General features: G+C 37.4%; 1 protein-coding gene across 11 annotated transcripts in view; it reads right to left on the minus strand.

Moving 5' to 3' along the window:
• The window catches only part of CACNA2D1 (calcium voltage-gated channel auxiliary subunit alpha2delta 1), a 496,257-nt gene that overhangs the window by 450,887 nt on the left and 19,430 nt on the right, over positions 1–25,940 (minus strand). Inside the window, exon 1 of one of the 11 annotated variants that reach the window (XM_043588717.1) lies at positions 15,478–15,596. The exons of the other annotated variants lie outside the window; for them this stretch is intronic. The gene's annotated coding sequence lies outside the window, so the exon portion shown is untranslated. Of the gene's footprint in view, positions 1–15,477; positions 15,597–25,940 lie in introns of those variants that run through there. 11 annotated transcript variants of the gene reach the window in all.

The following is a 25,940-nucleotide window of genomic DNA, read 5'->3' on the forward strand; positions in this document are numbered from 1 at the left end:
AGATTTGAATATGATAAAATCTCATACCTACACAAAGAAAAAAAGAAAGAGAGAGAAAGAAAGAAAGGAAAGGAAGGCAGGCAGGCAATATCACTTGAATTACCTTGAAACAGCGTCTGCATGTAAAATTTTTACCTATATACAGACATGTACTATTTTAATGAAGTAATGGAAATGAAGGTCATCTCGCAAACACAACGAACAAATGCTAAGTATGTTCTGAATATAAAGGAAGCAGAATCTGTGCTAAAGGCTACAGAGATATGTTCAAATCAGACAAGGGCTCAAATAATAGTAATGAATCCATATTAAAAAAAATACAGACAAATAAAAAGACCTAATAAAATATACGTTTAAATTTGTAAGATTAAAAATAATATTTAATCCCTTGGGCATTTTATTCCAATGTAGTAGCAAACAAAAATGTATTTTCTGCACATTCTTAAATTATTTTAATGTAATCAAAACTAAGACTTGAAAAAAATTATCCAGCAAGTAAAATCCATTTACAAGAATATTTGCCAATGACAGCACCCTCTTGGGCATAACTACTAAATGCTGCATTGTATGTAAACTAGAGCTTTCATTTGTGTTTTCATGATATAAAGAATCAGACTTAAAATAACTGTGAAAAGAAATATTTATTCTTGATATTCAGAAATGTAAAATCAAATAAACCTGCAAAATAACTAGACACTTGAGTTGCTGATATATGTACATATATATAATTTATATACAATTTCTTATTTATAGGCAGACATCTTACAGATTCCTAATGAAATATGAATGAGAAAAGAGCGGAAACAACCCTTTATTGAAATAAGAATTGGGGAGCAGTTGAAAGTTTAAGTGAAAAGGACTGAAAAAAAAAAATGCCAAAGGTCAAAAGTGAAAAACACTTATTGAACCTTTGGTAGGAGGCAAATATACACTGCAAGGAATACTGAGAAAAGATGTTCAATTCCTATTCTCAAATAATAGATAAGAAAAATTTAATAAAATAAAGTACATTAAGCACATCACTAGAGACAAGTACAAGGTCGAATGGGACCCAGAGGAATGTTTGATTAACTCTGGAGCAAAGGGGGAATTGGAGGGGGTCAAGGAGGGCTGCAGGTGGACAGAGTTCTGGACAGTCTATCTGATTTTCAAATCAGAATTCAGAAATTATTTTCATAGTCCTTTGCTCCTCTTTATAAATTTTAAATAGCTTACAAGAAAAGTGACACAGGAAAAAGAAAAAGAGAAAGAGAGAGGGAAGGAACAAAGAAAGAAGGAAAAAAGAGAGAAGAAGGAAAGGAGAACAGAAGGAGAAAATAGGAAGGGAAGAAGAGAAGAAAGAAATGGGGAAAATACTGAAATTATCATATTTAAATTTATCATAGATAAAATCTGTCATACAAAGATGACAGGTGGGTGGGTGGGTGGATGGATAGATAGATAAAGTAGGTAGGTAGGTACTTAGCAGGTCAGGAAAGAGACAAAAAAGAGATTATCAACCTCTAAGATCATTTGCCAATTAGTCTAATGCACAAACATTTTTTGAGAGCAATGTATCTTGCATATAGAACAAAGAATAAGGACCATTCCCAAAGGAGCAACATGTACAAGTTTATTTGGGGGAGATTTTAGGGGCTTGTTTGGTTTTGGTTTCTGGTTTGTTTTCCTAGGATCCTTTCTATTTAAAAAAAAAAAGATTTCTCAAAAAAAAAAAATGACAAACATGTCTGGCTACTATTAACATTGACTATATTATAAAGTTCCTAAGCCCTGATCATATTGGAAGCTCTGAGCTTCCAAATTAGTTTTATGTACTTGGGGTAGATAAATTACACATTAGCCATTACATTTAATTACCTATAGTTATTGCATATAAAAAATGAAGAGGTAGAGAAGTAATAAGGAAGAGAAAAACCAAGCCATAGCACCAATTCAGAATAAACCCAAATATCAGAAGTAAACGAATCAAAGGCCATTTTCCTGTGAAAAGGAGGGGAAAAAAAAAAACAGTAAGTATAACAGGAAAAGAATCAAAGAGGTTTAAAGCCACTTCAAACCTTTATTAGTGAGGAGAACATAAATCTATTACTCCCCTCTCTCTGTTTTACTAAACAGAACTAACCACCAGATTCTAACACACTTTATCAGAATGGAGAGTCATTCTGCAAAACAACATCTCTCTTACTTGAAAGAGTTTACATTTTCCTGTCCTTTAAACCTCTCTCACCCTCAACCACAAAAATAGAAACTAACAATGAGAATCAGAATAAGTGACAGTAACAACTAGCATTTCCCATTTCTCAGAAATTATGGGAAGTGGTCTACCTTTAAAGCACCTGATAGGCAGATAATGCAGGCATTCACTTTGCAGACGTATTTACTGAATGCCTATTACATATGTAGGATATTATTGTAGACATTAGGAATACTATATTGAACGAAAAAGACAAAAATTGCAACTCTGACAGACTGTACCATCTACAGGAGTAAAATGAGCTGCAGAGAACTTAAAAGATAACTTGCTTAACATTGCATACTGAGTGACTGACAAGGGCAATGTCAAGTGGTCTAATCCCAGTGCTCTTTCCTTTAACCATGTGCTTTGTTGCTATGGAAGTAAAATCACACTTGCCAGGGCTCGCACACGGCATTCTGCTTTTCAGACTGCAGATTTTTCCACTTAATATTATATTAGTAATTTAGTGTAATACAGTTATCGTTAAAAAAAATAAACCTCTAAGCACAAAACTCACAGTAAGTATGAAAAGCGAAAGTGTTTATTCTAAAAGTGTTTAAGGAAATAAACTGAGTATTATGTTGTTCACTGATATGAACTGTTGGTTACAATAAGTAATTTATTTGAGTACAATTAATAGTCTAAAGGAAGTTAGAATAGCATGCTTGTCTACCTGTGCTTACAATACAATAGTTCAAACTTTGCTCAATGTTTAGCAGTAAGTGTATTTTCCTCGGCCTATAAAAATATCTTGTAGCAGAAGAACATGATAAAGTCAGGCCAACAACTCATTTCAATAGTCTTCAGTCTCCTCCAATGTATGTAAAAAAATAAAGTGAGCATAGGACACATTCCTTTTATTTTATTATTATTTTTTTTTTAGAGAGAAGAGATGCCCTCTCTCTATCAAAATATATAAGTAAACTTTAAAAAAGCCTGAGGCACCTGGGTGGCTCAGTCGGTTAAGCATCCAACTCTTGATTTTGGCTCAGGTCATGATGTTGCCGTTCTTGAGTTCTGGTCCCGTGTTGGGCTCTGTGCCAACAGCATGGAGCCTGTTTGGGGTTGTCTCTCTCTCCCTTTCTCTCCTCCTTCATGTGTGCATGAATTCATTCATTCATTCATTCATTCATTCATTCTCTCTCTCTCCCTCTCTCCCCCCCCACCTCAAAAGTAAATAAATAAACTTGGAAAAAACAGACGCCCAACCGAGACACCTAGGTGCCCCCCCCTTTGGAATTCTTTAGATCCTCTATTTCCTCCTTTCTGAATAGTTATACACTTTCTGTATTTGTATTTACAACATTTTTAGATTGTGATTATCCTTAACAATATTCATTTTGCCTAAAATTGAGCATTTGAAAAATGCAAATGTCTGTGCTGATACAGCCCACAAACGAGTAGAAAACCTGAAGGTCTATCAGTGATTACAATTTAGTCAGTGTGTTAATGAAGTATTTACACAAAGGAAGAGCAATATTAGCAAAGATGGTGGCATTTCACGGTTTCTGACTACCAAAGTTTTTGAGAATATAGTCATAATAACGAACGTGCTAAGCACATATGACCTCAGTTAATCATCCTCGCCCTGTTTTGTGACAGGCGATGTTATACAAACGAGACACACAGAGGTTAAGTAACTTGCCAAAGTAACACAGTAGTGGAGTCAAGATTCCTATTGCTGACTAAATAAGACTTTCAACTGGGTCTTGAGAGATGAAACAGTTCTTAGTAGATGATAAAAGGGGCAAAAGACAAGCCAGGTGGTGGGAATTATACGACCAACAGCAGAGTGTCATGAGCAGGGGAAGGGACCGGTGAGACCAACCAGTGGGATAGGATTACAAGGTGGACAGAGTGGCCAAGGCAAAACCTTGGAGAGAGTCTGTGTCCAAATGCTCTTTCCCCTAAATATCTAGAGATGAAGTCAGTCCTTACACATCAGGACCATAGGAGGCTGAGATCAGAGCACAGCCACTTAGGCACAAGAAAGGACTCAAAGACCTTAGAGCCCCTATCCTAACAGCCCCTTCCTAACAGGGAGGAGAGAGACTCACAGAGGAGGAAACAGCACTTTGCAAGAGAAGGATCACGACTGCTTCAGGATTCTTATTGCAGCGAATCAGCTAACTTACTCTTCCCATATTAAAGACAAATATTCTGTTCAGAGAAGCTTATTTTTAACAATATAGTTTTCAAGTCACAAGTTTATGGGTTTTTAAAAATTCTTTATCATTCACTATGTGTTGAATGACGTATTTATTACATAAATACCATGTGTACACGCGCATGTATATCCACACTAATATATCCAGAGAAGTTAAATGCTGCTGTTGGACACACGACAAATAAAATAAACGTCATTTCAGAACCGCTTTCCTCATGTCTGAGTGAAATCTCACTACAAAATCACTGTAATTTTTCCTTCCTTCTTTGCTCCCATTCTCCCTCCCTTCCTCTTTCCTTCTTCACCTCTTTCCTTCCTACCTTTTTTTTTTTTCCTTCTCATTCTTTCTTTTAATTATAAATTAAGAGTTCTTTTGATATTGGAACAGAGACCTTTCTACATTTCAGTAATTCAAATCTAACCAAAACAATCACCAATATTGGGCCAGATTCTGATTATTATGAAATCAGGTTTCCGGCTTCAGCAAAGTCGCAATCAGCACTGAAATCACTCGTGCTTCCACTCATTTCTTTTTATCTCTGTTGTGATTTAACAAAAACTGTGTGGGTTAAATAGCTATGTAGGAATTGAACTATGCTTACAAGATAGAAAAAGAATTTAGAAAAAATACTGTTCTTGGGTGTCTGGGTGGCTCAGTCGTTGAAGCATGTGACTTCGGTTCAGGTCATGATCTCAGGGTTGTTGCGTCCGAGCCCCACAATGGGTGAGCTCGAAGCTTGCTTCTGGTGAGCCCCGCTTCTCTCTCTCTCTTTCCCTCACTCTCTTTCTTTCTGCCTCTCATACAATTGTCTCTCTCCCTCACTCCGTTCATTTTCATGCTCTCTCTCTCAAAAAAAAAAAAAAAAAAGTAAAAGAAAAAGAAAAAGGAAAAAAATGTTAACAAGTTTCAGTTTATATTTCCCTTCTATAAACTGGCAGAGGGGGAAATTGGTGACAATCCCATGTTACAGGTTCAAATCCCTCTCTGTGTAAATGAGCAAAAAACTAAAAGGCTCCATCTCTCTTCTCACCTTCTTTTCTTTCCATTTTATAACCTCCATTTAAAAAAACATTTAAGCTCCAAAGTGGTGGTGCTTAGGAGAATCACTACAACTCACCTCTATCTTCTCTAGGGTAAACGCACCTACAACTAATAGTGAGCATTCTACATTTAAGTCACCAACACACATTCTTCCAATTTTCCAGATTTATAGCACAATTCATTCATTTATTCAGCTATGTTTCTTTGACACCCACCATATGCCAGCTATTGTGTTAGGCATTAGAAATAAAAGATAAGTGGCGCCTAGGTAGCTCAGTCAGTTGAGTGCCCGAATTTGGCTCAGGTCATGATCTCAATGTTTATGAGTTCGAGTACCGCATCAGGCTCACTGCCGAGCCCACTACAAGCCCACTCTGGATCCTCTGTTCTCTTCTCTCTCTGCCCCTCCCCACTCACACTCTATCTCTCAAAAATAAATTAACTTAAAAAATAAAGAAATAAAAGATGAATGAGACACACATTCATTCATTCATTCATCCCTTCAATATGTTGACCTTTCTTACAGACTGGGGCTACAGCAGTGAATAAAAAGGCAAAAATCTCTATCCTAATGGAACATGCCTTGTAGTGAAGAAGGTTAAGAAAAAAAAAAAGTGAGAAACAAATATTTAAATAATTGCATTACCTAAATCTAAGCGCTAAAGAAAAACACAATTTGGGAAATGGGATGAGGAGTGTCAGAGTAGAGCTGTAATTTTAGAAGGTGGATGAGGTTTAGTTTCTGTTTTCAAAAAACTCATTAAAAAAAGGCTTATTTTAAAAAAAAATTTTAACTTTTAAAAAATATACGGCGATACAATGTGAGATGTTATGAAGGTTATTAACAAAATGCAACTTATCTAACAGAAGGAGTTATGAAAGAATCACAGAGGGAAAGAATCAGCTGTAAAAGACAAGAAGACATGAACAAAAGGGCTGGGCAGGACAGGCAAAGGAACAGTATATGCAAACTCACAGAGCCAGTAGTTCGGCGGTAGCTTCTATTTTTCAGTGTACAACAGCAATCACCATTGAATCCAGAGCCTTCCATGTCCCAGACACCCGCACCTTATTACCCTCACAATATATTTATGGCTATATTAAAGTTGTTCCATTTTTCAGAATGATGAAGTGAGACCAGAATGAAATCTTTCAATCTTAACAAACAGGTTGAGGCCAACAGGTTGAACTTGATCCTGTAAGCAATGCAATCCACTGAAATTCTTCAAATAAAGAAGGAGCATGGTCACATGTCTGTCTTTATTTGCTTGTTTTTAAGATACTGGACAGCAATGTGGAGGACAGAATGTGGGATTTGGTGACCACAATGTTAACAGATTATTATTTTTAATAACAAAATGCCCTAAGAGGTGGAAAAGGCTTCCTCTAAGCCAGTATCACTGGGGACAGAAAATGGGGTAAGGAAAAGATGTGGTAGCCCATTGATTCTGGGTGCGAGGGGTACAGAAGAGCATAAAAAAGGGAAGTCCTGGTGAGCCTAGGTTTCCTAGCTTAGAACACTGCAAGGGTGATGCTGTCAGCCAAGAGAAAAGGAAGCCCGTTTGGATAAAAAAGGATGGGGTGGAGAGTGCTCTAGTTTTGAACTCTAGTTTCGAACTCGTTAAGTACATTCTTGGTGATACTCAAGGTAAGATAGCCAGATGATAACCAGACCCTGATTGAAGGTCCTAAAGGTAACACGTTTAAGAACTGCCAATAAATGTATCTTTGTATTAGTAGGAGTGTTTTTGTTAGCGAGAGACAGAAAACCCAAATTGCTAACTCATTTAATAGAATTATTTTTAGCTTACTTGTTAAAAATCTCTAAAGATAACAAGGACTTCAAGTGTGCTTTAATTAGGACTCAGTTCTTTCTCTGCAGTTATTTCCGCACTGCCTTCTTCCCTGTGTCATGTCATGACGTTTTCCGTTAGGGTAGCAACATCATGTAACAATCCCCAACTTTACACGTATCCTACAAATTTCAGGAGATAAATTTTCTTTTCTCTACCTGTTGAAAAACAACCCTAGACATCCTTCTAAACCGATTTGCATGTCATTCCCACCATTGTCGAGAAGGATGGGATTGCACTGATTAGCTTGGAATTGGAACTATATAGATACCATAGTGGGGGGAATGCAGAATAAACGCTGGGGAAGCAATCCCAGTGTCCCCCTCGATTCCAAGGCTGACAGTGGTTTATCATTCCATTACCTTTAGTGAAAAACTTTTTAAATCACAGCTGAAGAGAAAAAAAAACAAACAAGTATTGTGCTAAGATTTCTTGACTTCTTAAAATTGCCTGAACTTCAAATAACACCCAAGTCCAACCAAACACCTTGCCAGATGTAGCGACAATGGAAATATGGAAGTTATATGACAAAATATATTAGCAGTGTAAGCGCTGAATAGTTTTCATGTGAAGGGATAACATCTAGTGCTGTTAACTGAGTATTCACTTTCTTCTCCCTTTCTCTGCTCCTCACCCTCTAATCCCTGTACTGAGTCAGTAGTCAAAGGAGGATACCAGAGTACACAAACCAAAGAGGCAAATTCTTGGATGGGAGTTCTCAATAAGTTCTTGAGACATGGAAGTGGCTGACAGACACCAGTGACCTGAAGGAACCTCATGGTTGCAATGAGAAGGACACAGAGTGACATGCGCAGGAACATGCATATCTAAGGATCTGCAGTGGGGACAAGGGTCAAACCAGATTAGCTCCCTTTCAAAGGATATTAGATGAACGCTTCATTTCCAAAGTTTAGAAGTTAATTGCCACCCCTTGTTCAAATGGATTAGGGGAGAATCCTTATAATTGACTGAGGTTAGTTGTAAGTGTAAATGTAAGCTTCCATGCTCTATGGTCATTCATAAGGCTCAAATTTAAAATTTAATTGCGGAGGAATAAATATAGTTAGATGTCTTACATACTTACTTTTATACGCATTACAGAAAAATTACTGAAAGCCACGTTCTTTAATTCCACACTTGGCACGATGAGATAACTTTAACAACTCACTTTTCACACCCTCAGTGAATATGAACTTTACTCTGCAGAAAAGAAAACCATGAGACTGTGCTGTATGTCTCACGTAGTTCCCCTCCGTGGTCAACAGAAAAAGATATTTGCTGGATCAGTGAAGTCCAGCGAGAGCAGTGATTTGCCAAATATGACCCATCAGGGCACTGGGAATTTCGGATTCGATTTCAGCATTTGTTACTGTCACTCAAGTACTAAATCTATATTTACTTGGGGCAGTTGAGTGGAGATTTATATAGAAGAATCCAAATCATCCAAGAATCTTTCCTTTCCTGAGTTAGCTGATTTTGAGAATTATTCTCATTGAGCTCGAGTGTTTCAAAACTGGTCACATAAAATTCTATTGATACTACAATAATTTTTTTAAGGTAAAATGGGAGGGTTAGCAAAAAATATTGATATTTTCTTTAACATTTTTTAAATTATCTGATTAATCATTTCAGTCACTGTTCTGGGGGGTTCCTAAATATAAAATATGTCCAAAGGCATAAATTTCAATATATTGAAAGGCAAGAAGTGCTCTAAATTTGGGGCGCCTGGGTGGCTCAGTCAGTTAAGTGTCTGACTCTGGCTCAGGTAACGATCTCACGTGAGCTTGAGCCCCACGTCAGGCTCTGTGCTGACAGCTCAGAGCCTGGAGACTGCTTCGGATTCTGGCCTCCCTCTCTCTCTCTCTGCACCTCCCCCGCTCACGCTCTGTCCCTCTTTCTTTCTCTCCCTCTAGAAAATAAATAAATGTTAAAAAAAAAAATGTTGTTAAAAAAGAAGTGCTCTAAATTTAAAAGTGAAAATGGGGACTCCAGGGTGGCTCAGTTGGTTAAGCAGTTCAAGTCTGAATCTTGATTTTGGCTCAGGTCATGATCTCACAGTTGGTGAGAGCAAGCCCCACATTAGGCTCCACGCTGGGCAAGGAGCCTGCTTTAGATTCTCTCTCTCCCTCTGATCTTCTCCCATTCATGCTGTCTATCTCTATCTCTCAAAAAATATAAATAAATAAATAAATAAATAAATAAATAAATAAATAAATAAAAATTTAACTTAAAAATAAAAAAAGTGAAGATGCATGACTTAAGACAATCACAACATGAAAATAATAGAACATTAACACATTTCCAAATGTGTTTATTAAATGTGCTAGAATTTAGCAGAATCTTTTTTTTTTTAATTTTTTTTTCAACGTTTATTTATTTTTGGAACAGAGAGAGACAGAGCATGAACGGGGGAGGGGCAGAGAGAGAGGGAGACACAGAATCGGAAACAGGCTCCAGGCTCTGAGCCATCAGCCCAGAGCCTGAGGCGGGGCTCGAACTCACGGGCCGCGAGATCGTGACCTGGCTGAAGTCGGACGCTTAACCGACTGCGCCACCCAGGCGCCCCAGAATCATTTTTAAAAAGACATAAAATTAAGATTTAAAATCAATATGCCAATTAGGATACACAAATAAGTCCAACTGATGCAAACAGAATTCTATTTCCAAAGCCAGGGAAACTACTTCATTTCTAAGTAAAGGCAGGGCAACATGCCTGGGCAAAAACAGAAACAAAAACAAACTAAAACAACTGACTAAAACTACAGGAGCTGACCGACAGGAAAAGGAAGGACAAAGTCTGGGAATTCATACTGGGGCTGAGGGGCCAGGAGCAATGTTGTTGGTGGAATTCAGAAAGGGATCCCAAAGGATATGGCTCAGTATGTACTTCTGTATTTACATAATGCAAATGATCACGTGTATAACTGGAACTACTTTTCAAATATGGGGATTACGGTTTGAATGCTGTTTGTTGGAAGACATTCCCCAACCTACCATCAAAGAGCATCAGAGTCTCAACTCTCTTCACATTTGGGTTCACAGTTTGGATTCTTGTGCTACAATTAAAAGGAAAAAGATGTCACTTATGGGGGAGTTGGTACATGTGTCCAGGCACAGGGTTTATGGGAAATCTTGGTACTACCTTCCTCTCGATTCTGCTGTGAACCTAAAACTACTCTAAAAAATAAAGTCTTCAATTTCTTTTTTCTCACTTTGGAGAAGACTTGGCTCAGAAATCATAGTTTTGATGTTCAATGCACTGCTTTTTTTCTGTAAGTCCTTCCTCATCTATTTGAATCTTGGAAGCTTTTTGTTTATTTGTTTTTTGACTCGCTCCTTTGTTTTTTTAAACTTTTTATTTTCTTTTCAGCTTTATCCAGGTAATTATTATTTTTTAATTCAGTAATTACAATGAATGAACAGTTATACTTAAGTCATTTCAAATGATAGGCCCACATATATAAAAACTAGTCTCAGTAATCAAATGTGCTATTTACTACCCCTCTAAAAATATTATAAAGAGGTCAATCAGGCACATCTGTTAATGGTAAATGTCTTCTGTCCAACTGAAGAATGTGACTGGCACAGACACAGAACTCCAGCCCAGCTCAACCTAACAGCTGCTTGACAGTTGTCCTCAACTCTGTGTTCAAGGGTTTTCTGAGGGATCTGCCTACCACCTACGTAGTGTGAGCTCACGTTGCCAGAGCTATGAAAATATATTTGAAATTCAAAGAAGCAATGGGTGTGACATCCATATTAGATGACCTGCATGTGGGATAAAGGTTTTCATATCACTAGATAGGTAAAATAATTGTGCACAAATGTCTCAAATTTTCTGCACCTCTATAAAATGTATACTCCTTGTATCCCTCAACTATTGAAAGAAAGATCACTAATGTTCTAATACACTTATCAACTGCAGTTTACTAATTATCTGCACACTGGCCACAAAAATGATGAAAAGCAAAGCTTGCTAAATTATTTTTAATTGAGATATAATTGACTTCACTACAACACTATGTTAGTTTCAGGTATACAACGTAATGGTTCCACATCGGCATGTACTGTGAAATGATCACCACAATAAATCTAGTCATCATCCATCACCATAAAAAGTACCAAAAAGGATTTTTTTTCCCTTGTCATGAGAATTTTCAAGATCCACTCTCCTAGAAAACTTCAAATATATACTACAATCCCACCGACTATAGTCACTAAAATGCAGCACACCATACCCCCGTGACTTATTCATTTCACACCTGGAAGTCTGTATGTCCTGACTCCTACATGCATTTCACCCCCACATACACAACTCTCCCCCCTGGCAACTGCCCCTCTGTTCTCCATACCCACGAGCTTTGTTTCGTTTGTCCGTCTGCTTTGTTTTGTAAATCCAACACACAGGTGAGATCATATGGTATTTGTTGTTCTCTGCCTGACATTTCACTTATCATAATATCCTCCAAGTCCATCCATGTTGTCACAGGTGGCTAATTTTTTTTTGACAATTCCTTTTAACAAAAAATAAATGAAGTGCATATGTCCAAATATAATTTATTAATAATAATAGCACTGAAATAGAATTAAGAAACAGCAATGATTATCATGAATGAGAGATTCCAAGTCTAAGACTTACCATTTGGTGCCCATAAGGCTTTGAAGATTCCTTGAAAACAACTTGATGGCCCTATCCTCTGCTCCATCAGAGCTTGAGGACACACAGACTGGGTCAGAGCATGGCAATAAGAAAGCCCAGGAAGCGGTTCTAATGCTTGATGAGGTCAATTATACTCTGTGCCATAATACTGCACTTAACGGTAGGTAGTTTTTCTTTAAACAGTGTCAGCCATCAAGAAAGTTCAAAAAACATGTTGGCCGAATTTAGTGAATCATTAGACCTTTGCCATAAAGAAGAATAATACCATTTTAATACATAATTTGTTTTTCTCTTGCTTGATATATTCCCTCTTTTATAACCTCTCAAAATGTGAAATCTCTTTACAGCTATAAAGAAACATGCCAACAGTGTTATCTTTCACAGGCTTACATATCAAACATTTCATAAAAAGAATGATGTGTACAATGAGATGAACTGATTTCCACACTTTAAGTAAAAATTAACATTTGAAACACTAGGATGTCACAGCATCCAACATACTAACTCGTGACAGAACTATTTTTAAAAAGTTTATGCGAGGTAAAACATAAAGGTTCAAAGAACACAGACAAAAAGTAGACAGCAGAAAAATATTTTAAATGCTCCCTCCTTTTCCATGTTGGCAGCTTTATGTGAGTGGATGGGGAATTTTAAAATGTCATTCAGACCAACACTTCTGATACTATCTCTGACTGTTCTTTTCTCATATTTTTCATGTAACTAAATTCTGCCCAATCTTCCTATTATTTCTCCTTTCCATCTTCCACTTCCATTTCTTCATCCCCTTAAGTTGAGATCATGAAGGACACTGCAAAAACCTCAGTGATCCCTAGGGAGCCTTCTTCCCCTAGAATCCATCATTGTCTCAGCTGGGCATGCAAAAACACCATTAGGGACCCAACTGAGACAGAGCAGGGACTGGACCTGGGTCCCCTCAACAATGACTGCAAAATCCAGCACTCTTTGGCTGCCTCCATAAGAAAAAAAAAAAGCTAAAACTCTATGCCTCTGGAAGAGCATATCTTGCAGGAATGGAGGAGGACGCTTACTACGAAGACTGGCGAGGATCAGACCAAACCAATCTGTGCCAACGTCGAGTCCGGTGCTGAACTTTCACCAACTTTTCCCCTCATTATGCTAAAAATCACACCCAGACGTGGAGATTAAACATGCAAATGAAACATACGATGTATGAAGAAGCATGTTCTGTCCACTGTACCAGCGCACCCAATTTCCTGTATTTCCCCACTACTACATGTTTAAACATCACCCATTACCTGCCTCAGCCCCTTTAAAACAGTCTCTGGCCATTGTTCTAAGAGCCAGTCTGATGCTCCAGCCATGACTGGGTATCCCTTCCGCCGAATTACAAGTGCTCATTAACACAACTCTAGTCCCAGGGACTAGCTACTGTGTAGAATACGATGTGTCTTCAATAAATAGTTTTTTAATGAATAAGCATTTTTACAAAGCTGAAATAATCTATACATCTCTGCCATATTAATGTTCCAAAACACCTCAAATATACTCTCCCTTCAAAAATCCTTAATGGCTCCCCAGTTCCATCAGAATGAAATCCAAACTTTGGACCCAGCTTTTTTTAATATACTTCCCTTTTGTCTCTTCCCATTCTTCCTTCACACCAGGCAGCACAGCAGAGTGTAGAGAACCTTGCTTTTGATACCCCAAGGCTTACGGACTGTGTTGGAATTTTGACTTGATGACTTACTAAAGCATAATATTGTAAACACTTTGGATCTCATTTTTTACTAAATAAAAGTAATACCTGACAGCAGCTGTAAACATGAAATAATAGCAAAAATACACTCAGCAGACAGGGCACACAGAAGACGAATTGTATGAATTCTATCAATGCTACAATAACCTTCCTTTTTTAATCAGGTATACTCTTTACCTTTGTTTAATACGTTCCACCTGCTAACCTCAAGTGGGAAAATTCAAAGTACTATAACTGCACCTACATTCTGCTCATTCCGTTAAGGCCATCTCAAAAGCTACCCTGTTTTAAGACAAACACATCATATTCAAGCACCAAGCAGGTACACAAGAAGTAATCAGCTAATAAAGGATGGTCCCAAGACAACGTGATTCCATGAAGAAAATTTATCTACGAGGAAAACCTAAACAAGTCAGAGTTAGAGATCTAACCTCAGCACTTGTAAACTACCAACAAAACTTTAAAGAGACTGAAATTTCAAGAGAAATGCCGTGATGGGGAGGATTTCAAACCCACAATCTAGTTAACTTTACAAGCAAGACACCTGCTGTAAAGTCTCCATCACCGCACGTGCCCAGGGACGTCACTCTTTCTGTGTATGCTCTAGCACTGCTGTATATTGCTGAGAAGCACAAACAGCTTTGGAATGTTAATTATTTCTTAAACTCTATTAGTTCCTCCTGACCATACATAAATTCCTTGGGAATAAAGTGGCAAATCCCTTAGTCTCTCCATCGGTCTCCTACATGGTATATATTAAACAAATATTTGATTGACTCTTACGTGTTCCTTATTTGGTAACAAAAGCCTTGTGGCTTTTTAAATTAATACTAGTATACCTTAAAATGTTACTTTCTGCAAGTGATGCAAACCAAATATAATTGGATGCATATACTTCTGAATGTACCTTACATAGCTCTCCAGTGTTTAAAAGATGTCAGTGTTTCTAATAGCTTTTAATAAAAGAAAATGACATACGAAGAAGTGGACTGTGGAACCCAGATAAGGTATATAGTGGCAAAAGCAGAACTAAGTGCTGTAAGTTCTCTAACTCAGTGGTTTGCAGCCATGGCTACAAAATAAAACCGCCTGGGGAGATTTTTTTTTTTTTTAAATATCAATGCCAAGACAATTATCATAGCCTCTAGGGTAGGACCTAGCTGCTGCTAATTTCTGAAGACTTCCCAAGTGATTCACATGTGTACCCATGCTATAAAACCACCTTACCTCTCCTAATTCCAATGAACAACATGACTGCTGACAATTCCTGAAAAAGTTATTGTCTAAGATCTCTTCTACTCACTATTGTTTTCTGGGTTTTAAATTTTTAAGTACTTGAACCTGTGGCTCTGAACAATACCTTTTAAAGTGCTACTTTTACTTTTGTCTTGAGTCAATAGCATACTCTGGATAAATCTCTAAATAAGAGTTCCTATGATTACACCCATACACAATTTTAATAAGAAATAATGTGCTCTGCTTTTATCATACACACACACACACACACACACACACACACACACATACACACACACACACACACTCACACGAATGGTATGTTTTGTGTGGCACGGGACACTTATGATAGCCTAGGTTATATAAGGGAGAACCCGAAATATTCTTTTTCACCCTCTCCTAATGAATCTATCCATCATAGCAGTTTAATCCATTCTTTAACTATTTTGTAATCACTCCTGCACCACCACCTACACAATACCTTTTCATTCTGATTGCCTTCACCTTAAGAAATAATACACGTTAACCAGCAGCAGAAAAATTACCTCTCTTATGAGCTCAGGGGGCTGATGAAGCACACTACATCAGGGGTGGCTGACCCAGGTGACTGGCTTGTGACAATCAGGAAGTCCCTCACACCTGTCCAGAGAGGCAAAGACTGCAAGAGAAAGGGCGACTGTGACAGAACAGCCACATCAGGGCAAACAATGCCCCAGACTGCCGTTAGCAGAGCTCTAAAAATAAAGCTACAAAAGCATTGGGAAGGCAGAATGAATTCTTAACACTTGTTCTCTGCTATTTTAGTCTGTTATGAAGCAGGTGACCTCAGTACCAAGCGATGAGTCTTTTAACTTTCTGTATCCCTCTTTCAGAAATGATCCCCAGTTATGCTGATCATGACTGAATTCATTCCAGCTGCTTCAAATTCATAATCGTGAAGAGAATCTTTTCTAATCTTTCAAGACCACTCTTATAGGATTACATTCTAAAAGAAGCTTCTTTGATATTCATTTGCCTATTTTACTTTGAAGATTTCTTTCATATGTATTATTCTGTAAAAATGTTTATTCCATTAATACTTTATGTATTCTTTTGGGGACTCACATCCAAGAAGCAAGTTAAGACAGTCATTAATTTATCCAGAGAAACAGCAGTTTAAATGTCCTCCATTTAGGGGCGCCTGGGTGGCGCAGTCGGTTAAGCGTCCGACTTCAGCCAGGTCACGATCTCGTGGTCCGTGAGTTCGAGCCCTGCGTCGGGCTCCGGGCCGATGGCTCAGAGCCTGGAGCCTGTTTCGATTCTGTGTCTCCCTCTCTCTCTGCCCCTCCCCCGTTCATGCTCTCTCTCTGTCCCAAAAATAAATAAACGTTGAAAAAAAATGTTTTTTTAAAAAAAATAAATGTCCTCCATTTAAAAATCTCTGCTTTAGAGAAAGAAAACCTAGAGACTTCCTAATAATATTATTATATATTAATTATATATTAATATTAATTATATATTAATATTAATTATATATTAATGTTATAATAGCTGTATATCAACATAACTAATACTTGTATCATAGTTGTTAAAATATAGTATGTTAAGATATTAATAAATAGTAATATTTAATGACCCAAATAAGGTCATCCTTACTTTAAATTCTATTTTAAATGCTTAGTGCCTGAGCTGTTCTGCCTGGGAGGCAATATAACGTTGTCACTGAGAGCAAGAATAGAATCAGACAGATCACAGGCATATCCCTGTCCCACTATTACTATCTATGTAGCCCAGAAGAGGACATTTAATAGCTCAAGACCTCAGTTTCTTCTTCTTCACTTATAGAAGAACATAATGTCTATCCCTACTTTAGAAGGTGGAGGTCAGAATTAAGTAAAGTAATATAAGTAAAACATTAGCATATTGCCTGGCACCTAGCACTTAATAAATGCTACCAATTATGGTTAGTGCTAATAAATTATTTCTCACTGAGCAGCTGAAAATCAAAACATCAAGAAGCAATGTTATTTAAAATGTTATTGATGTTCTTAAATAGGCACATAACATTTATATCCAAGAATCCAAAATTTCAAAAAAAATTTTTTTTTCCTCATATAGGTATGTGGACACCTTGCCTTTACCCATTTTTCTGGCATATAGTCCACAGGAGCTAATACAGGTAGAAATTATCCTGGGGATTTTTTTTTTTTTCTGAATAGTAAACTTCACTGGAGGAACATTTGTATTTTGGTACGATTCGCACAATGGGCATACACAAGAGAGGTCTAAACTTGACAAGGTGAAAACTTTCAAAGGAATTCAGGATACCTCAGGATGTTAAACTCCTCACCTCAGGCCAAAACATTCTATTATTATATTCTCCCACTGTCTGTCTCTCCACCTCTCTCCATTTCTCTCTCTCCATTTCTCTCTCTCTCTCTCTCTCTCTCTCTCTCTCTCTCTCTCTCTTTCTCACATGCACGCACGCAGGCACGCACAGACACACAATCTATATTTGAAAATCTCACAAAAATCCTGGGTCACGGTTAATCATGATCTCTTTACCTAAATCTCAAACAACGTAATTGAGTTACCACCCACCTAAGTTTCACTGAACACATGAGAAGTAATTTTAAAAACTAAACTTTGATAGTGTGGGAGGGGGGGTGGGCTAAACGGGTAAGGGGCACTAAGGAATCTACTCCTGAAATCACTGTTGCACTATAAGCTAACTAATCTGGATGTAAATTAAAAAAAATAAAATAAAATTTAATTAAAAAAAAAAAGTAATCTTTGATCAAAAAACTGGCCGCATTTCATAGGCATTGCCTCTGGACCCTTGATCAGTCTCCCCAGAAACTGTTGGGGAGTTCAATGACATGTCTGTATCTGTGTTTGAAGCTATCTGTGCAGGTAACTGTTTAAACCACTTCCTCTGCTTTGCTTCTCAAAGAAGCAAGCAATCAGTTGTTAGTCTCCTGGTAAGTATTGGTTTTATTTTTGAGATATATACTAAACTGCTTCTCACCTTACTCTTTAGGCCAGAAGTCATCAATTCTCGGTATAAATGTGGAAAATTATGCAGAAGCCTCTGTAAAAAGAATACTTGATATTCAAAAGGTCTATTTAGAGTAAACATTATACATCTCTCTTGAGATTTTCAAAACACTCTTAAATTCAGAATTAACTGCAACACTTCACAAGTTGTTTCAAAGATGCAAAATGATAAGAGAAAAAGCTCTAAGATGCATATAAACCACTTAAATATTAACAGTTTGCTAGAAGTGAGGTATTTAGTTCACTAAATTATTTTAACCATCATCACTGTATCTTAAAAATTAATGAGATATTATTTGAATTAGTCCACATATCTATTTGTAGCTGTTACACAAACTAAACAGATATCCAAAGACTACATTAGTGTTTCTTGGGTAACTTTTCTGAGCAATTCATAATTGGGCATTTCTTAAGTCAATCACTTTTTATCTTTTATAATTTGACTGAGAAACCACTTTTCTATACGTGCAAAAGGAGCTTTGTATTGACTTAATTTTCCCTGTGCAACATCTAACATTTACCCTAAGAAAAATGGGTCATCAGCAAGTTTATTTCTATTCATGCCCTGATTTCTCAGCCAGAGAAGTGATGTGTCTGCATTTCCAGGCCTGGGCAGAGAAATGGCTCTTGAGAGGTCTTCGTATCTCTGCATGGCTACACAGGTGTCATGCTTATGATGAACATCTTTCTAGGGGGCTCCAGGACAATGGCTGACATTGGTTTGGCCCTAACGCCTCATTATTTCTTAGGAAAAGAAACGGAGCCTATTCTATCATGCATACTTTATGGAAAAACTTTTGGAATATTTTCTTAATTACAATCACAACACTTGTAAACCTAAAATAGTTTAGGGAAAAAATTTAATAAAAATAAAGCTTTAAGATAATAGATGTAGGGGCGCCTGGGTGGCGCAGTCGGTTAAGCGTCCGACTTCAGCCAGGTCACGATCTCGCGGTCCGGGAGTTCGAGCCCCGCGTCGGGCTCTGGGCGGATGGCTCAGAGCCTGGAGCCTGTTTCCGATTCTGTGTCTCCCTCTCTCTCTGCCCCTCCCCCATTCATGCTCTGTCTCTCTCTGTCCTAAAAATAAATAAACGTTGGAAAAAAAAATTTAAAAAAAAAGATAATAGATGTAAATGCTTAATACATATTTAATATTGTTAAACCTGTCTGAGAAATTATCTAAGGTATGATCTTGTTCTAATGGCTTTGTTTCTTCAGGGACAATGTTTATTAAGTTATCTCATTAATTTTTTTTAGGTTTATTTTTATTTTTAAGAGAGAGAGAGAGAGAGAGAGAGAGAGAGCGTGCAAGCGAGCACTAGCGGGGAGGGGCAGGGAGACACAAGGAGAGGGAGACACAGAATCTGAAGCAGGCTCCAGGCTGTGAGCTGTCAGCACAGAGACCGACGTGGGGCTTGAACTCAGGAGTCGTGAGATCATGACTGGACCTGAAGCTGGACCCTCAACCAACTGAGCCATCCAGGTGCCCCTTCATTAATTTTACTAAGGAGTATATATGTTACATATACATAGCATATAAATATGTATTATACAGATACACAGAGAATAATACACATCAAATTATTTTATTAATAGTATATATTATCACGAATATTAAAATTTACCTTCCACTAATCCACCTGCCAGAATTTCAGCCGCTAAAAAATACTAGAATGATAAAGCAAGATATGACTGTAACACAGTCACAGTTTCAGCATCATAGCATATAAACCCTGCCGTCTAAACTCCCTTTCAAACATAAGATGAGCTCACAAAAAGATAGGTACTTAAATAGAGCCCAACCAGCAACCTTCGTGGTGAATGTAAAGTTCCACAAATCCAACATCGTCACTCTGTGAGGAAAATGAACAGCCCAGCATCACTTGTCACTATTGCGCTCCACAGTTGTCAAAGTGTTCACATACACATTCCCTCACCTGACTGTCACAACACCACAGTGAACCCACTAACAGCATCTGAATGTTTACCGCAGAATGAGACAGTACAGTTATCACAGACCCGTGCCTCACACAAAAGCCAAACTGACAAGAGATCCAACACAGTGGAGAAAGGAAGCAGGAAACGAAGCAAGAAAAATAATTAAATGGTGAGAAGACCTGTTACCCATAATTCCAGACGAAGAAATGTTGAGTATTAATGTGTGGCAAGCAGAGCCAGGAGTGTTAAAAACACACCAAGCATTTCATCCCGGAGGCCAGGGCGAAAACACTGTCAAGTCCTGAAAGAATATGCACAGTATCGATTCAGCCTACAAGTGATTTTTATCCATTCTAGGGAGGTGTAGGTGTCCAGAATGTTCACTGTAAAAACTTTTTTCTTCAAGAAGGTGAACACAGTCCCAGCAGTAATACCTCAAAGTGAGCCTGACCTCTGATTCTCTAAGGCTGTCCATCCTGGGAGCATACGCCTCTGTGAAACTCTGTACATAATACACAGGTCAGAGCTACCCATTTGTATTTATAATCACATCATTAGCATTCCGAAAACGTACACGTTAACAAATTCATACTATTCTAACTTAAAATGTCCCCAAGTAGAAGGAACTATTATCACACTACCTTCTTTTAGAAGAAGAAAAAAAACTTTAGAAATTGGCCTCCTTTTTTTTTTTTTTTCCCATTAAACAAATCTTTAAAAGCCCAAGGGTTTTCTTTATTTCTTGAAAAGTCTATCTGGCAAGAATCATCCTATTTACCCATCACACGTTTTTCCAAACCTGGAGCCGATCCATTGGTGTTACGCCAGAGAGGAGTACAGGACAAAAACATCAGATATAAGTCTCTCTTTGTAAGAGAGTACTAGAAGAACTCCCTAGACATGTAGTGTGGGAGCTGCATGAAATTACCTGGAATGTTTGCCTTTAAGGCCTAAAACACAAGCTACATTGCACATATCTTCATTCTAGTCAGGTAGGTTATGTATGAGTCTTCCCCAACACATAGATTCTGTAGGACTATGCTTCATACAACTGGGATGTTTTGTTGGTTTTTTTTGTTTGTTTTTAGCTTAAATATACTGCACCTTATCTTTGGGAATATCAGGTTTCTAAATCTAGATTTTTTTATCAGAGGAAAACTATCCAGAAGAAAAGCAAAACGGATGGGTGAGTATATGCAGGGTCTGGGTACACGTACCCAGTAAAAGATCATTTGTCTGGAAGCATAAATATAGAAAACATTTATAACTAAATGTTCTAAAGGAATTATTTTGAATCACGCTCTGTTTGAAATGAAACTCTTGCGGCAATTGTGGCATAGGATGACAAGTATACACCAGGCCTTAAATAACTGAATGCAATGTCAGGAACATCCCTACAGAGCAGCTCAGTGTGATGGTGTCTGCATGAGTATACGCCAGCTACCACAACAAAGTGTCACAAACTGGGTGGCCTAGAACAACAGAAATGTACTGTATCACAGTCTGGGCACTAGATCTACAAGATCAAGGAGTAAGCAGGGCCATATTCTCTTTGAAGGTGGTAGGCCTCTCTTCTAGCTTCTGGTAGTTCCTTGGCCTGTAGTAGCACCACGTCAATCTTCAAGGGGCTCTCTCCCTCTCTGTGTACTGGGGTGTACATTTTCCCCTTTTACAAGGATATCTGTCATACTGGATTAGGCCACCCTCCCAGTATGACATAATCCTAACTAATGACATCTGCAAAGATCTTGTATCTAAGTGAGGTCTCATTCTGAGATTATGGGAGGTCAAACTTCAACACATGAATTTGGGGCAAATATAAGTCAACCAATGATAGCATCCCATGAAGGAATTTAAAAGCAGTCTCACAGGTAATGCATAAATTAGGATTATTCCTTACATTAATGATTTGCAAAGCTTGTCAATTCATAGCTGTTTAAAAACTTTAAACTGCTACTAATGAATAAATAGTAAATATCTCATTTCTTAATGTTTTTAAAGGAAAAAATGCATCTAGGATATGAAGAAGCTAGACCAAGTGCTTCTTGATCAGTGTGTATTTTAGACCATATCTACAATCCAGACATATGTTTAGAAGTTTATATATACTCAAATATCTCTGCTATATATCACATTTTTACAATATTAATATATGTTTTAGATTTCCTAATGATGACACCATAAATCGGATCACACACTAAGGCCTACTGGTGAAATAGCCTGAGCACAGGGTATCCACATAATTTGCTATCTAAAACTGGACACTTCTGAGAGTGAACGGGCATTATTAACAATTAGGCTGGACAATATGCATAAACCAAAACAGTCCAAATCAAATCCAACACGAGGGTAAACAAAAGGAACAGCTGAGCCGAAGCAAAATGCTGGAAGGTTAGAACAGGTTTCACCATATTTGTCTGCAGTACAGAAAAGGAAAGGTGTGATTATTTTGCTCATGTATGAATAATGAGTACTCCCAAAAAAGGGAGAAAAATATGTGGAAATGTAGTAGGTTTTCCATATAGTGGGAGTACAATATATTTTTATTTTTGTTAATAAAATGATATGTACAAGAGAGGTATCTTAGACAATATGAAAAGGAGATATTCATCACAAAAAAATGTGTCTTTCTAGCCTCTGCTAAGTCAACCAGTAGAATGGATCTGGAGTACTTTAAGAGCCCCACATAAGCCAATCACATTAAAGAGGTAAAATACTGTATTATTTCTTTGAAGTCAGAAGAAAAAGAAGCAAAGAAATTACTTTTTGACCAAATCAAGGGAAAAGATTATCTTGGACCATTCTGGGTTTCCATTTTCCCTCATGTAATAGCGTTCCCTCCTCACCAATGTAGACAGTGCTCACTGGGATTACTGTTTCGATGCTATACCACTTTGTGTTGTCATTCTTGCAAGTGCACTGGCCTTAAAGAGAAAAACCCTGCATGTAGCTGTTCTCCACTTACAGCAGTAGATGAGCAGAAACACCTGGTATTCTTTTCATACTCATCAGGTTATTTTTGGTATGTGATCAGGCCAGCCCTATACAATTTCAAAGCCACGTACAAGAGAGAACACTATACGATACACCTACAATGAAGTTGAGTAGTACTGTGAGTTTGTCCCAGTAGTGTTCTTATTGTTTTTGGGACTCTGTTAATTGTTCCCCTCTGAAAAAAATGGAGCACTTTCAGCCAAGAAAACCTTCATTAGTTTTCTAAGCATCTTTCCCAGGTGAAACAAATACCCCTAACAAGAGTGTGTGTGTCCATGTTAATTACAGTTTGCCCACAGGCCACCCTGGCAACTGTCCAGAATTTCTGGTATCTACAAAGCATTTTATGCAGTGTGCACAAGGGCAGGATGGATTGTCTCATTTCCGCTCCAAACCCAGCAGGAAAGAGCAGACACCAGCACGATTCTGGTAAAGACATGTTTCATTGCAACATTTTCCTTCAGGAAATTCACAGATCTCCAGGAACAGGGGAATTATACCCCTGTACATTTGACTATATGTTAAATAATTATACTTCCTGCTTCACCAAAAACTAAATTTAACAGCTTAATTCAGAAAATATTTTGAACTAGCCAATTTACCTCTTTTAATAGCATACTTATTATCAGGGATTAATGAATAAAACTCACAGATGTGACAAACGTTAGCAAAATGCAAACACCACATAAGCATTGTGAAACTGAGCCAGAAATAGACAGCATTGGCAACAGGAATACATTTCATGGGCCAATTTATTGTGCAGATTTCACTTTGATCAGTGGTTCTCAACCAGGGGTGATCCTGCACCTCAGGAGACATTTCACAATGTCTGGAGACATTTTTTATTGTCACGACTTGGGGACAGGTTGCTACTGGCTTCTAAGAGATAGAGACCAAAGATGCTGCTAAATATCCTACAACGCACAGGACAAGCCCTCATTATAAAGAATGGTCTGGTCCAAAATGTCAATAATGCCAAGCTGGAGAAATGGATCCTTAAATTGTGTGGAAAAATTAGTGGTTTGGTTATAAATTCCACATCGTAATGCTATCTTCCCTAAGTGCCCATTAATAGACATTAATAGTCATTTTCAGTCAGATTTCTCTAATTTGATTTGTCTAACGTGTCAATATTATATATTATTACCAAAGAGTAAAAATTATGAAATATAAACAAATATTATAACATTAAAATAAAACAATATAGCCTTTATCATGCTGTATCTGAATTTAGGAGCAACCAAAGATTGGTAAGAAATATACATGATTTAAAGCTGTATTGCCTGTAATATTAAGAATTCCAAAAATCCCCTTCCAGTTTTCATCCCATGATCAACTTGTGATTTTGTTTTCTTTTCAAGATAAAACATTGCTTTTAACCTACCACATCTTGGAGGCCAGAAACAGAATCGCTCTCACTGTCAGATAAAAGCATGAGAAAAGTATTCAGAAATGTACCTAAGTGGATATAAAGAGAAACTCCAGTTCTGTCTCTTAAAAAATGCTGGACTATCTTCTTTGTAAAACATTACAAAGAATACCCTGCTTTAAGTGTTTTGAGGTCCTTGTTTCCTTATTTTAAACAACAACAATTTTGCAGAGTATTTGCCTTTGATAAGTTTGTATTATGTTTTATGTGGAGCCACTTTTCAACCTTCAATTCAGAATGACAAAAAATAGAAATATCAGAGCAAAAAAGAAATCAAACCAAACTTTCCTCTAATGTTAGTTGTATCACTTAGTTGTTTAAGTTTATAACTCAACTATTTTTTACAATTCTTTAAGTGCATGTCCTTGAAAACATCTTTGTCCTTCTCATACTAATGGTCTGCCCTTCTTAACCTACTACACTGGTATTCTACTACCTGTAATTTGATAAAATTGCACTCTTAATTATTATAAAATATCACATATATCCACAGTTCTTTACTGGTCATGCTCAGTTTATTTCCACTGCACATATGCCACTAATAGCTATCAAAAGTGATGATTTTTTATAGTAATATCTGATATTTAAGAGAAGAAATGTGAAGTGAGGCAGAAAACCCTAAAAACCCATTCTTTCAAAACTTGTTCCTTGACTCTATGCCAGGACATTGGTAAGCACACTTCAGAAGCAGATAGTCTAGACATTCCTCTTCTGACATAATGTTTGGCAGTTTCATTACAAGGTGGAAGAGAACTACAGGAAAATCCTCTCTTTAAACATATGGTCTGCACTGGGGTGCCTGGGGACCTCAGTTGGTTGAGAGTCTAACTCTTGATTTTGACTCATGTCATGATCCCAGGGGCGTGGAATAGAGCCCCAAGTTGGGCTCCATGCTGAGCAAGGAGCCTGCTTAAGATTAAGATTCTCTCTCTCGCTCTCTCTCTCTCTATCCCTCTCCCCAGCTCCTGAATGCTCTCTCTCTGTCCAAATATATACACACACACACACACACACACACACACACGTTTTCTATATATATGTATACGTATATATATATATGTTTTCCATATATATATATATGTATACACACACACACACACACATATATATTTGTCCAAGTATACATACACACACACACACACACATATATACATTTGTCCAAGTATACATACATACATACACACACACACACACACACACACACATATATATAGTCTGGATTTATATGGCTGACACATTAGAGATTTATCTGTGTTAATGAACTCTTTTCAAGTGATATCTCCAGAAAGACTCTGTTTATTCAATGGTTTGGGAAAGAAAAGTTCCTTCGAGGTTTTGTTTTGTTTTTAAGAGAGTGGGAGGTTTCAAATCATGGATGGAACATAAAAGCAAGAATTTGATCAACCAAGGAAAAGCTTATGGACACTTGATCCATCAAGAAAAGAATAAATATTGTGACACAAGTATAGAGAAAGTAAGGCAGGTAGACCTAAAACCACATTTAACAGTTAGTGACTGCCTCCTACACTACTAAATATAATGCCCTCACTTCTATAGTGCTCACAGGCAAGTAGGACTGTTCAGAATTAATCAGATCAGGTAAGTATAAAT

The sequence above is a fragment of the Prionailurus bengalensis genome, chromosome A2, assembly GCF_016509475.1.
Source record: "Prionailurus bengalensis isolate Pbe53 chromosome A2, Fcat_Pben_1.1_paternal_pri, whole genome shotgun sequence".
NCBI classification, from domain to species: Eukaryota; Metazoa; Chordata; class Mammalia; order Carnivora; family Felidae; genus Prionailurus; species Prionailurus bengalensis.